This window comes from Mus caroli, unplaced genomic scaffold (genome assembly GCF_978045245.1).
Source record: "Mus caroli unplaced genomic scaffold, Mus_caroli_1 scaffold_10, whole genome shotgun sequence".
NCBI classification, from domain to species: domain Eukaryota; kingdom Metazoa; phylum Chordata; class Mammalia; order Rodentia; family Muridae; genus Mus; species Mus caroli.
Window position 1 is genome coordinate 119,292,482 of NW_028227265.1, and position 13,892 is coordinate 119,306,373.

General features: G+C 45.4%; 1 protein-coding gene across 1 annotated transcript in view; it reads right to left on the reverse strand.

The window, feature by feature from the left end:
- Nucleotides 1–12,587, reverse strand: part of Myo16 (myosin XVI) — a 486,437-nt gene extending 473,850 nt beyond the window's left edge. Inside the window, exon 1 of the mRNA XM_021170663.3 lies at nt 12,331–12,587. The gene's annotated coding sequence lies outside the window, so the exon portion shown is untranslated. The remainder of the gene's footprint in view (nt 1–12,330) is intronic.
- Between the last annotated feature and the right edge of the window lie 1,305 nt (nt 12,588–13,892).

Consider the following 13,892-nt stretch of genomic DNA (forward strand, 5'->3'; position numbering starts at 1 on the left):
ATGAAACAAGGCATGATCGTTTCTCTACATGAAAGACACCTTCTCTCCACACCTCTCTGATAGAAACCTTTCGAGAAAAAACCTCACACACTTCTGATTGGGACCTTAACAATTCTAGTATATTTTCACTGAATATATTCCATTTTGAAACATCATTAATTTTTTTGTGATTCTCCAAGACAAATGTATGTGTATAAATATTGACTCATCAGTGGGGCTGTGAGGCACTGACCCCTGATGTCTACGGACTGTCTGTGTGTTCTGTATGTGTTATGCTCTGTGGCTCACTGTGCTGAGCGTCCAAGTGTTCTCTCATCAAGATGGGTCTTTGACATTTTACATTTGTACTGTTAGTATTTTGAAAACATAAGCTGCAGGTGACAAGTCTTCCTGATAAATTATCTCCGTTGGCCTAAAATTTCAACTTTCTCAGTGTTAATTCATTTAGCATGTTCATTTCTAGGGTGCTCTCCCTGGCTGGGTACACTCCATGTAGAATTTTTTATACCTCTCTACCAAGAAGCAAAGGCAGACCTGGAAGGAGAGACATGATGCATACCACATCACAGACACAGCCCTCAATGTCCAGAAGCACTAAAAGAGAAATATCTTCTGGCACATGCCCAAGAACAGAGTCATTCGGACATGAATGACCGACAGCCCATGCAACAGTCCTCCACAGTTTCAGTTATGAGCACTGTATCCTCACACTGGAAAAAATAAACCACAATGTTCAGAGGTGGCAGATGTTGCTCATAAAATTCTATCTTAGTATAACCTGCTATAACGCGATCCAATGCTGCTGGGATTCACTCACGGAGTATGTATCTTCTCTATGGCTTTCTAGTTTTCATTAAAGATGTCTGAGGGAATCCGTGGGTAAAGACACTTGCTACTAACCCTGACCACATGTGTGTGTGGTCCCTGGAACCCACACGGTAGAGGGAGGAAAGCAATTCCCAAATAATTGTCCTCTGACTTCTAGATGTGTACCATGACACACACACACACATACACTTTAAATTAATAAATTTTCAAAAATAACTAAGGTTAAGTATAAGGAATAGTTGTGACAATCCTTCTGCAACCCACAAACATTTCAGGTTTCAAACTATGCTTCCACTTGTAGGGAGTAAGTTCTCCAGTGGGCACTCAATGTGGATCAATTTCAGCCAAATACCACAGACTCCTGGAGGCTGAGTCAGATCAGTGTCACCCAAACCATGTGGCTACCACATCATGGGAAAGTTGTGTGACAAACCAGGATCTTGCCTCCCCTGTGTGCACACACAGAGAACGTCTGCACCCTGCCACGTGCACAGCACTGAATGTATAGAGATACAAAGTATAGAAATAAAAATATATAGATATCCAAAGTATAGAAAGTGTAGATATCCACAGCCCAGCAGTCCTGAAGCTCTATGTGCCCCCCCTTTTTTGGTTCATCCATCCTTTGCATTATTGTGCTTTGTATTATTGCACTAAGCACACTACTTCTGTGCTAGCTTGACTGTCTTTCCGTAAGCTTAGACACTGGGCTACTTGGCCCTACTTAATGGCAGTGGCTATGGAGGATTAGGAGGTGCAGCTAGGCTAGAAAAGCACACCACTGGGGATGTAGGCTTCAGGGATGGATGGTCTTAGAAGTTTCAAAGCCTCTTGTAATTCGCAGCTCCCCACCTCTCCTTTGTGCTTTTCACTTCCAGATATGAGCCCTCAGCCGTTAGTTTTCAGGTACACCTGACATGTTTGCCACCTGCCGCCGTGCCATCCACACCACGTGAACCTTAATTCTCTGGACCCACAATACAAATAAACTTGGCTCTATAAGTTTCTTTAGCCGTGGTGTTATCACAGCAATGGAACACACTTTCATCCTGTCATCTTCATGGCTGCAGTCGTTCCCTGCATCCTGTGCTGTGTTCTTGTTGGTGTGCAGATGAGTCTTTACTTCAGACTCTCTTCAGTCTTCATGATTTGGTCTCAGTCAGTCCTCTGCTGTGCTTCCCCTGAAGGGACCATATTTCTTTGTCTGTCCTTCCAAGTGTGTCTTAACTCTGTTGGTCTTTGGGATCTCAAGAGTGATGCTGGCCCGTTGATGTTTTGCTCTGCAACTAACTAGCTTGACTCAGTCTCTTCTTACCCAGCATCTCCTGCACTTGAATGTTAACTACAGTTAATAAGGTCAATTTTGACATTCTGGAACATTTGCCAAATATCTTGTTAAAAGCTGACTGAACACCAGCACATAAAATTATACTACTGGAACAGGAAGTGGCAGAGTAGACCCCCTTGGGTATGACTGCAAGTGCCATGCCCTGAATCACTAGTGTCATTCAGAGCAAAACACATGCTTGGCTTACAGTGATAGCAGCTGAAAACTGTGGAGAACTTAGAAAGGCACTAGAGGGAGTCTGAGTATGATATTTCCAGAAAAAGGAAACGGGAAAGCCACTGACTTAGAAAACATAGAGACATATCCATGGAAATTACAATCTCAGAAGCTAGAACACCTGTGATAGTCTCTGCCTGAAATGAGTCAGCCTGCAAAGACTGAAAATGTTGGCTAATTTCTCAGATACCCAAGTCTCAGGAAAATGAAAATGTGTCTCAAGGTATGCATAAAAGCAGGGAACTCAAGGCCCAAACAAGTGTGTAAGATTACTGTCCAGAGACAACTTCACAGAAGTAGATATCATTTAGTGACCCAACAGACAATACAAGAGTCAGCATAACACAGTTCAAAGATCTTTTCTCTTATAATTTCTTTTTCTTTGTTGACATTCTCTTCTTTTCATGCATTGTTTTTCTGTTTGTATTTTTTTTAATTGCAAGTTTGTGCTCAGCCACATCCACTATATTTCTTCCAAGGCTTGGGGGACATCAAGCAAAAGGGGTGGAAAGAATGCAGGAAGCAGAGCAGGGGTGTGGGGAGGGGAACATGGAATACTGACTTCCACTGTGATATGGGTGGTGGACTCTTGAGGCCACAGTAGCTCTGCTTTCTCCAAATTGGGCATCAACCCTGTCCTGTGGAAGAAGGAAAGGCTCTTGGGTCCATGCTCTCCTGTAAAATGCTATGTGCAATCAATGGCTGATGGAGGCAGGAGATATGCTTTGCTCACTGATAAAAATGAACTTGCTACTGTTAATGAGTCCATGTCCCATGCTCCTGTAAGATAACTTGGTGAACTTAGTGTGTCTCACTCACACATACACACAGGTAGGAAAGCAGGAGGACTAGCTGGGATGAGGGAGTGGAGGAGGGACAAGAAGGCGATCCGTGAGATGAGGAGGGGTAAGGGGCAAGTGGAGGGTGACTATTACCAAAACATACAACAGTGCATGTATGAAAATATTACAAAAGAGCCTACTGTTATATCTAGTTACTATATACTAATAAAACATTAAAAGTAAGCATGGGAAAGACAGTCTATGTTCATGGATTGGGAGGATCTCAGACATGTCCATGCTACTCAGTGAGACCCCCACAGGCAGCATAATCCCACTCAGAACACCAGAGGTGTTGTAGAAACAGAAAAGGGTGCTCTAGAGTTTATGTGGAATCCCAAAGGACCCCGAGTCCCAAAAATGATGGTTACAAAAAGGAACAAAGCTAAAACGCTACAGACTTCACACATCCTGATTAGATGATGCATTAAAAGTTACAGGAACCAAAGCATTGGAGCGTGGCAGAAACATACAGTGAGCAGATTCGGGAACTCAGAGAGATGCTTGTATATGTACAAGGTTAGCTTATCAGCAGTAATGATCCCCACATCAACAAAACTCTCTCAGGAATGCGCCAGACATAAAAACTTCAGACATGCATTATCCTAGATCCCCAGTTTTAGTTCTGAGGGAGGCATAACCCAAGGGTGTTCTAACACAGGGGCATTTCATCGTGGTCATATGGCATTCAACTTCAACTCATCTCTTCATCCGGTTTGAGGCAAGCAGAGAAGAGCCAACCACTGGCTGGGGATCGTAGCAAAAGAAATGGGTGTTTGTCTCCTGCAGCTTCCTGGATAAATGTCATTTCATAAGTGCCCTCTGGAGAGTGGGTGGCATCTCTAGTTATTTCTCTTGCTTTCTCCTGACATGATAGGTGACTGTGAAGTGACCGCTTGGCTTTTGAGAGCCTCCCAGGCTATTCACGTCCTATCTGATTTTACACTTTCCACTCATGATTCTATAATTATCTCTCCTAACATTTCAAAATCCTCAACACAAACTGAGATGGGAAACCACTTTCCCTAATACTCGTACTACATACCCGTCACCACTAAGGTCCTATAATTAAATAGACTTATGCCTATTACAGTACTTCCTTTTCATTATTTTCATTTAGCCATTTTAGCTATTCAAAAGATAGCTCAGACTTTGTAAATCTCCAGACTTTTGCAGAATGGCTGAAACATTCAGAAAAAAACAGGGGGAGGGGAGCGCAGGCGATAGGTTATCTTCTCCATGACAGCTGTACAAAAATTAAGGCCTCCAGATCTTTGGATGGGTGAGAGGCCTGAATATTTTGTTCCATTAAATCCTGCATTTAATCCTACAAAGTCCTGTGTCTGTCCTGCTGGGCTGACAAGGACTAAGAAGGTTGTCCTGGATTTCCATCCTCTCAGAGACCTGCATCTCAAGCCTTTCTCTACTCAGGCTTGTCTCTTTACGGATTATGTTACACAGTGGCTCTTTTTTTTTCATATTTTATTGGTTATTTTATTTATTTACATTTTAAATGTTATCCCCTTTCCCAGTTTCCCCTACACACTTGCCTATCCACTCTGCCACCCTCCCAACCACTCCTACCTCTGTGTCCTAGCTTTCCCCTACTCTGGGTCAACAAGCCTCTGCAGGACTAAGGGGCTCCCCTCCCGTTGATGCCAGAAAGGCCATCCTCTGTTACATATCCAGCTGGAGTCATGGTTCTTTCCATGTGTACTCTGTGGTTGGTGGTTTAGTCTCTGGGAGCTGTGGGGGACTGGTTGGTTGATATTGTTGTTCTTCCTATGGGGTTGCAAACTCCTTCAGCTCCTTCAGTCTTTCCCCTAGCTCTCACATTGGGGCCCCATGCTCAGTCTGATGTTTGGCTGCAGACATTCGCATCTGTATTGGTCAGGTTCTGCCTGAGCCTCTGAGGGGACAGCTATATCAAGATACTGTCAGCAAGCGCTTCTTAGCATCAACAATAGTGTCTTAGTTTGGTGTCTACAGATGGGATGGACCCCTAGGTGGGGCAGTCTCTGGATGGCCTTTCCTTCAGTCTCTGCTCCACTCTTTGTCCCTGCATTTCCTTTTGACAGGAGGAACACCCTCCTCAAAAATACACAGTGACTCTTGCCTGCCTGGGGCCATTGCTATAACTGACACTGAGACAAGCCAGGTAGCATCCCTGTCAGAGTTCATCTACTGCCTTAGCAAACTGCCTCTGGGAGAAGATGCAGATCTTAGTTAAGTCCAGACCCTATTAGCTGCTTCTGCACAGTGCAATGACTACATGCGTCTTTCTTTCTTGGGTTGTATTCCTTTAATCTTGCACTGTTTCAAATCACCAAAGTGAGTTTCTCTTTACTAAATAAAAAAGATAAAAAGGAATATTAATAGACAATTTGAAGCAGGATTCGGGAGCCCAGAGGGCTATCTTTACCCAAGGATTCCCAGCCTCACAGCACTGAGATGCTAATAACTGAGAATCTAAATTGGAAGGGAAATGAGTGACCAAGTGAGAACTTGTTATTCTTACAGGAATGATTGAATGTTTCAGAGGTGCCCGCTAAATGCACGGAGAGCCACATGGACCAGGGGCTGCAACCTTCAGATTCATTTCAAAACAGGAGCCAATTCTGATAATAAAAATGAAATTAAAATGCTTCCGATATGTTCTTTCTAGAGAAATGAGAATGAGTTCGTGGCTGATTTTTATATATAATAATTCAATTTAGCATATTGAAACTTGAACTTTAAACTTCTGATACATACCTCCAAGCACATTTCTTTAAAAGATGTATTTGCATGTGTGTGTTTATACTATACATACCTGAAGGTTACAACTCCCAGATTCATTTTTAGAACAGAAACCGATGAAATTAAAATACTTTCAATATGCTATTTCTAAAAATAAAATAAAATAAAATAAAAATGACTTCAAAACTGAATTTTACACATCATAATCCACTTTAAACTTTGAACTCATCCTGATGCACCTGCAAGCATACCTTTTCAAAGATTTGTTTTATTTATGTGTGTGCATTTATACGCATTTGCCGGGGCCCTGAAAGGCCAGAGGGCATAAGATCCCCTGAAGCTGGAGTTATAGGTGGCTGTGAGCCACCCCATATGGGTGGTGGGTCCTTAAATCTGGTCATCTGGAACAGCAACAAGTGCTCTCTGAGCCATCTCTCTAGCCTTTAATATATATATATTTGTTTTATTTTTATTTTTTATTACATATTTTCTTTATTTACATTTCAAATGTTATTCCCTTTCCTAGTTTCCTCTCTGAAAATCCCCTATCCCTTCCCCTCAACTATATATTTTAACAACAAATGCTCACAGGGATATTTATGTGATATAAGTATTGAATTTCCTTGTATTGAATACAGTAATCATGGATTTATGGTTAACTATTTATGGATAAATTATAAGACTTAAAATCTGAATAATGGATATGGCATCAAATATTTGGACATAGTATGCCTCATGTCTTTTCCCCCTTTCAATTCAGTCAATCTATGGTTTACTTAAAATATACTCATTTTAATTTCATTTATGCCTGTCTATATGAGTATATGGCGTGTGTGTGTGTGTGTGTGTGTGTGTGTGTGTACCCATGGGGCCCAGAAGAGGATGTTGGACCCCTGGAATGGAGTTATAGGCTGTTGTAAGCTACCAGTGTGGGTGCCAGGAACTGGACTCAGGTCCTCTGGAGGGACAGCTGGAGTTCTTAACCACTGAGACATCTCCCCGGCCCCATGACTGACTTCTTATATGTCCAGTTTGTTCTCTTCTTTCAACTATTTGTCACTATCCAAGTAAATCATCCTCAATGTAAATTATCCTGTAAAGGGGCCGGATTGCAATGCTCCAAGCTCTTGGGTTATAGAGTCAGTATCCACACATTCTTTGGGCTATGTTATCTTGCACTACATAGACCTCAGGGCAGGAACGTATGGTGGCCCTGGGGGTTTTGAACATGTGTTCAGCAGGATTCTGCTGCACACAGTTAAAACAGGCTCATACCCAGCCTGTGAGAGAGTGAGTACCAATGGGATAACCAATGCTAAGGTCTACATGGAGAACATCCCTTGGAGAACAGCTTTACGACAGTGGTCTGGATGAGTGATATACTCTGTGACTCAGAGGGGCCTGCAGTCTACACCGTGGGCAACAAGAAACCGCTGTATCCTTCAGCAAGTGGTCTCATGGCCAAATTTGCATTTAAGACAAATCACTCTGGCAACAGTAAGCCTGACTCCGAGGGGAAGGGCAAAGCAGGAAGATGGATGAGGGCCTGGTTCCTGATCCCTGGCAACATGATGAAGCCTGGACCTGGGCTGCCAGAGAAGGTCAGAATAGGGGAAAGTAATCTGAGCTATATTCATGAGATAAATGGTGGAGACCCAGTGACTGATGGGAAATATTCATGAGGTAAACGGTGGGGACCCGATGACTGATGGGAAATAGTAAGCGGGGGAGGGGAACAGAGCCCATAAATGAGAGAACTGTGGGCAACACAGGACAGTACCACAGACTCAGCTCAGAGACAGAGAGTGCCTTGCCAGGGAGAGCAGGTTTGCATATCAGAAAGCAGGAGCTATACCATCCAGGGAAGGTGTCCTGCAGGCAGACACTAGCTGAAGATAAAAAAGAGTCATGGTCTGAAGTCAGACCTCAGTCAGGGCCATGGAGTGCTTGGGAACAGGATGGCAAGGGGGTGATGAGGGTAACACGAAGAGGGCATGGTGGAGGGAAAAATGAAGATAGTTCACAGAGCCAACCTGAGACAAGGGGGGGTTGCAGGGTACAGAAAGGTGGGTAGCAGGGTGCTGAGGGGTGAAATCTGTAGAACTGACAAAGGCCAGGTCAGTCTGCTGCAAATAGTTAACAAAATGGCATGTATGTCAAAATGCTGTGTGTGTGTGTGTGTGTGTGTGTGTGTGATATTTTAGCTAGGTATTATATACCTAGCTAAATATAGAAACAAGCTCCTAATTTACAAGACAAAAGAAGGGATGATCGAGGAGAAGGTGGGAGGGAGACGGGCGGGGGGGACTTGGGAAGAGATAACAGGGACATAGGGGGAGAGGGAGGGGAAAGGCTTGGTGAAATCACAATATTAGCTCGGCACTGGAAGATAACAATGTATTTGAAAATACCGTGTTGTGTATAATCACTTCAGGCTGCCATTAGATAATGTAAATCTAAACATTCTCAGAATTAATGTATTGTCAAGTTTTCCTGGTTATCATCATACTAACAAGAATTACTATCTAAGAAAATCCTTATAGGCTCTTATGTAGGAGACAGAGACAACTCCAGCTGGAAGGACTCACCAGAATCACATTCCCAGACTCACCGGGTTTCAAAGGACAACTCGCAGGAAAAGTGGCCCAGAGATAATTGTGTCTTAGCCTCAGACCCTGAGCTGCAGGACCTACGTGTCTAGGAAGAATCCTGTTCTACCTAGGAACCATGAGGGAACCTAGAGTTGCAAGCAAGGAGCACCTGAACTCTGCATGAAATGTGTACGGTATTCTTTTCAAACTCAAGCTAGTGAATGCTTCAGTTGCTTACCATGTATTAACTAGTTTTTCATCACTGTGACCACACCAGACAAGAAGCAACTTAAGAGACAAGAGGTTTATCACTTGGACTCCCAGTTTGAAGAAACTCCATCTGGCACTGTAGTATGGGGTCCCTGGCTGTGCATACCAGGAAGCACTGGAAAGAGGAACTAGTACTCAGTTGGCTTTCTAATTTTTCTGGTTTTCCTCGGTGCAAGCACCCAGCCTGTGTGATGGTGGTGCCCTCATGCAGGATGGGTCTTTGCCTTAAGATGGCCTCACCAACACATTTTATGAGTTTCGCAATCCAGGCAAGCTAACCATAAAATAGAACCATCAAAAGTCCACTCTTGATTGACATGATACTGATACCCATGCATGTCACTTTTAAAGCTGTCACAGCACACTTCCAAAGACGTGGCAGGTTGAAAAGTAGGTAGTAAGATTCTTATGGCCTCATGCTGTTCACAGAGCACTGTTGGCTCAGTCCCTTGAATTTGCCTGTGGTAGATAGAAGCAAGTTGATTGGCCAGTGAGATCCTTCTGAGGGAGCAGTTTTCAGGGCAGCCTGGGAGGCCAGGAAGGCAAAGCAGCCTTGAGGACAGGACACATACAAGACAATGTTTTGCCCATACCACTTAGCTCCTACAGGGAGCCATAGAAGTGAAAGATACTGAGAAAGGAAACAGAAAGTGATGTTCATGTCACTTCTCACAGCCCCAACAGAGTGTCTCGTTGTCCCTGGCAGAAGTCTACAAAGGGAGTGGGCATGGAATCTGGAGACTAGAATCAGGAAGCCTGAAATTCATGACCACCCTTGGCCTGCCTTATGGGTGAAGTGCTGCGAAGACCAAGAAAGAAAGGCAAACCAGAATGAGGAGTCCCTGTGAAGAGCCCTTCAGCAATTTTGGGGAAGATGGGCAGTCTCTGTGGCTGCCTTCCCACCTTGTATTTCTGCTGAAAACACTTTCACTATCTGGCATTTTTTGCTAATGCACATGATCAAATTGTATGCTGGATTATGTCAATACCATGACCTTGCTCTCTTGAAGTTCACATCAAGCACAATGGAAATCGTGAAGAAAATGAGTCGTGCCAAATACAGGCCAGAATGTATAAAAAGGAAGTGGCCAGAAGGATGCCTGGGGACAGAGGAGGTGAGTGAGCAATGTCCCATTCCATTCTAGCAGGATTCCTGCCCTGCTGCTTTCTCCTCCTGATCATGTCATTAAGCCCCTCCCATTCCCCACAGCTCTAGTGCTCCAGGCAGACAGCAACAGTGGGACTCAGTACATCCACACACATCTAGCTGGTAACTAAAAACAAAACAAATAAACGAAACTGCCCAAGTCCTCTGAGTATTGGATGCTTCCTGGATAGTAGTAGGAGCCTGAGACAACCACTTTCAGAATTCCTTCATACATATTGTCTGTCACTGGCTCATATTCCCTCCTGTGATGGCATCTGCAAAGGGCAGACACCTGGTTGAGGTGCTCAGCAGAGCACAGACTCTAAAAGAAATACTATTCTTCCTTCAGATAGCTGAAATCTGGTGCAATTTCCTCACACGTGTATCTGATTATTTTTGCACATTCACTCTCTGCAAGCTATGAATGTACATATGCATACATGCACACACCCATGTACATGGTTGAGTTCCACGTGAATTCTGGGCCTGGATGTGGCAGGACACAGCAACTTTTCCTTCAGACGTGTTCCCATTTTTGTTCAGTCTCCTTCAAGACCATTCCTGCCCTGCTGAAGGCCTGTGCCCCACAGAGGGCTCCCTTTCCATAGACACTCCCTTTCATCTGTACAATATGGAATTGTCCACAGATAATATTAACGACTTGGTGTTGCAGGCCCTGGAGTGTCTGTCTTGACACATTCCCAGACTGTGGGGAAAGGGTGTCTTTACAGAACAAAGTGCAAACACAAGACGCTTCAGCTGTGTTAGTGTGCACGGAGCACACTGGCTCTTTCTGTCACAGCTGTCCCACTTCTCTCAGGACACAGATGAACTTAACCATTGCACTGGGCGCTCGAGATGACACTTTGATTAAAGTAATTATTCCTTTAGTAAACAAATATTATGTTCTAAATTTTGTTAATGGTATTAATTCTTGCTACAGAGCACTGGCATGTATTCTGGCTGCCACAAAGTTCACCAAATATAAGTCTTGTGGGCTCACATTCGTCTCCCCCTTCACTAACCATAGAAATGTTAAAGTTAACTGTCCATCACTCATACCTCTGTAATATTAACAACTAAACCAGTTTTGACACATTTCAGAACACGCTTTACCTATAGATGAGACGGACTGCCTTTGAACCCTTTAAATATACCAAGAGCAAACTTGAAGCAACCCTGGCTCTGTGAGGAACCTGCAGAGGTCCCTCCTGAGCCTGGTTTTCATTCCAAGATCTCATGGGTGATTTTGATGCCTACCCTGATTCTAAACTAAATGTTTCAGGACAGGCACGACAGGGTGACAAGAGCATCACAGACCCTGGCAGTAATGTGGGACAACTGTCATCCTGGCAGGACACCAGAGACTTCCCATGACTCTCAAAGTCCTACTTAAAGCATCTCAGAAACACATGGCACGTGCATGCATGCGTGCGTGCGTGCCTGTGTACACACACACACACACACACACACACACACACCTTGCACATACATGAGGGTAAAGACTGGTCCTTACACCGTCCTTTTTGTGGGGAGCTCAGAACAGCCAGGTCTTGCTTGACCTGGCTTTTTGATGGCTTCTAAAGTGATCAATAGTCCCTTCAGGTGACAAGTGTTGAACACAAAGTCTTAACACACTGACCCCAAATCCATTCTGAGCCACAAGTGAGGAAAAAGCACAGATAGCTGGCCAGGTCTCTGAAAATCACTATTTCCTTTCAGAAGATGTTGAAGGTGTCCAAGAGACTAGTTAAAAGAAGGGCTTCTGCTTATCGAGGTGTTTAACTAAGAAAGGAAAGGCAGCCTTTGTGGTCCTGGGATGCACAGAGCTGCAAGTCCTGACCTGCCCCTCACTTTGTCCCTGGCCTCTAAGACAATGGGAGGTCGAGGCCATGGGTCAGAGGGATATGTGCAAGAGGCGCCAGCTGGCAAGCTCTTGCCAGCATCATCTTTGTTCTCCCAAGTCTCATTTCCATCCCCAGAGAAGAGGAAGAAGTGCATCCCATCGCCCCAGGAGCCTTTGCATAGGTGACAGCGCCACATCTCCCATGGCAACTAGAGATTTCTTTCTACAAATTGCCAAATTTGCCTCCTGTGGTTAAATCCAGAGTTCTAAGAAGGATTCTGGTTTTGGCCTCCTTTCCCACATCCCAAAGGTGGCAGGGTCCTTGCCGGAAAGGAATAAGAAACCGCTTCACCACTCCTCATGCCCCATGCCCCATGCCTGTCCAGCACTCACTACAGCAGCTGGGACAAGCGCTGGCGACCCTGCGAGGGTGGTCCCTTCATGCTCTAGGACCCCGAACCGGCTTCTCCAAGTTCCCTACGCGAGACCCCTGCTGCCCACCCTACCTGCCGAAGAACGATCCCCGGTGCCCCGAGATCCAACAACGGACGGTCCCGGCGGTTCTTCTCTGCTCCTGGACGCCGGGTCACGGAGCAGACTGGCGGAGATGTGCTGCGCTGAGACGCGATGGGGACCCCGACTCCACCCGTTGGCAGCTCGCAGCCCCCGCCCCTCCGGGGCCGCAGCCGCGTCCCTGCCACTGGGTCCGAGCTCCGCCCCTCTCCCTACACAGTCCACAGCAGGGTTCCGTCCCTTCTGGTCCTCCTGGTTCCTTTGGGTCTCCACGCAACGAACAGGGCGGTCGCCTGGTCCTGGCGCCCTCCCGCCTCCCCGCCGCGCCCCGCTTCCCTCCCTCCTTCTCACGCGCTCTCACGCGTTCGCAGAGACCGCGCCTCCCAGGCTGGCTCTGCCACCCTCCCTCGGGGTCCTACCCCCTCCCCTTCTCCAAGGATGCGAGAAAGGGTCTAGCGCTTCAAACTTTTCCGCCCAGACTTCTGTAAGACCGCAGGGAACCGGATGGCAATGTGCACTGCACAGGGGCTCCCCTCGGACATCCCACCAGAACAAAGGCCATGCAGTCCTGGCAACTGTGGCAATTGTCCAGACGGAATGGGTGACCAATTTTAAAGCTACAGAAGCCAGTACAGTCTTCTCTGTCTCTGTCATTAGATATTCTGCCTTAATAGGCTTCAAATTGGGAGTTTGGGCGCAGGACATTAGGAAAGCATGCCAGGACTGAAATGCATTCATTTGCCAGGACAAAATACAAGATGTGTCTGCCCCCTTAAAATTTGGTTTTGTGTCAGCTCTGAAAAGTTTGCTTGTCTGTATTTTGCCAAAAGTGGAGAATGTTCTGTTAATTCTGGGATGGTGTGTGTGACCCTCTCTGTCTCTCTCTCTCTCTCTCTCTCTCTCTCTCTCTCTCTCTCTCTCTCTCTCTCTGTGTGTGTGTGTGTGTGTGTGTGTATGTGTATGCGTGCGTGTGTCTGTGTGTGTGTGCACGCACATGCACCCAGAGACCAGCACCGTATCAACAGGCACATGGATAAATGAGTGTGTGACTCAGGCTAGTTCTTGGACACATGCTGATAAACAGTACAGCACAAGCCCATATGACAACGGAGAAACTGCAGATAACTGGACTTAGTACACATTTTACACTTTGCATGAAGGTGTTATTCGAAAAGGAGTTGGGTCTTTTAAAAGATGATCTAGGAATGTGGAGATAGATTCAATTAAACTGTTGAATTACCATTAAAACTATGGGGCGGGGGGCAGGAGGAGGTCTGTCTTTAAAAGTTCACTAAGCAGAAAACCCAAATTCAAATTCCACCACCTAGAATCCATGTGAGAAGTCAAGTGTAGTTTAAAACCCCCACAATTACTACGAGGCTTGCAACCAACAGTAGCCAATATGACAAGCCCAGGACAATAAGAGACCTTGTCATAAATAAAGTAGACAGGGGAGACACCCGGAGTTGTCCTCTAGCTCCACATCCTCATGCATGTGCCCCCCCACACAACATGCACATAGAGCACACCCACATGAAGCTCATGGGGTGTTGAT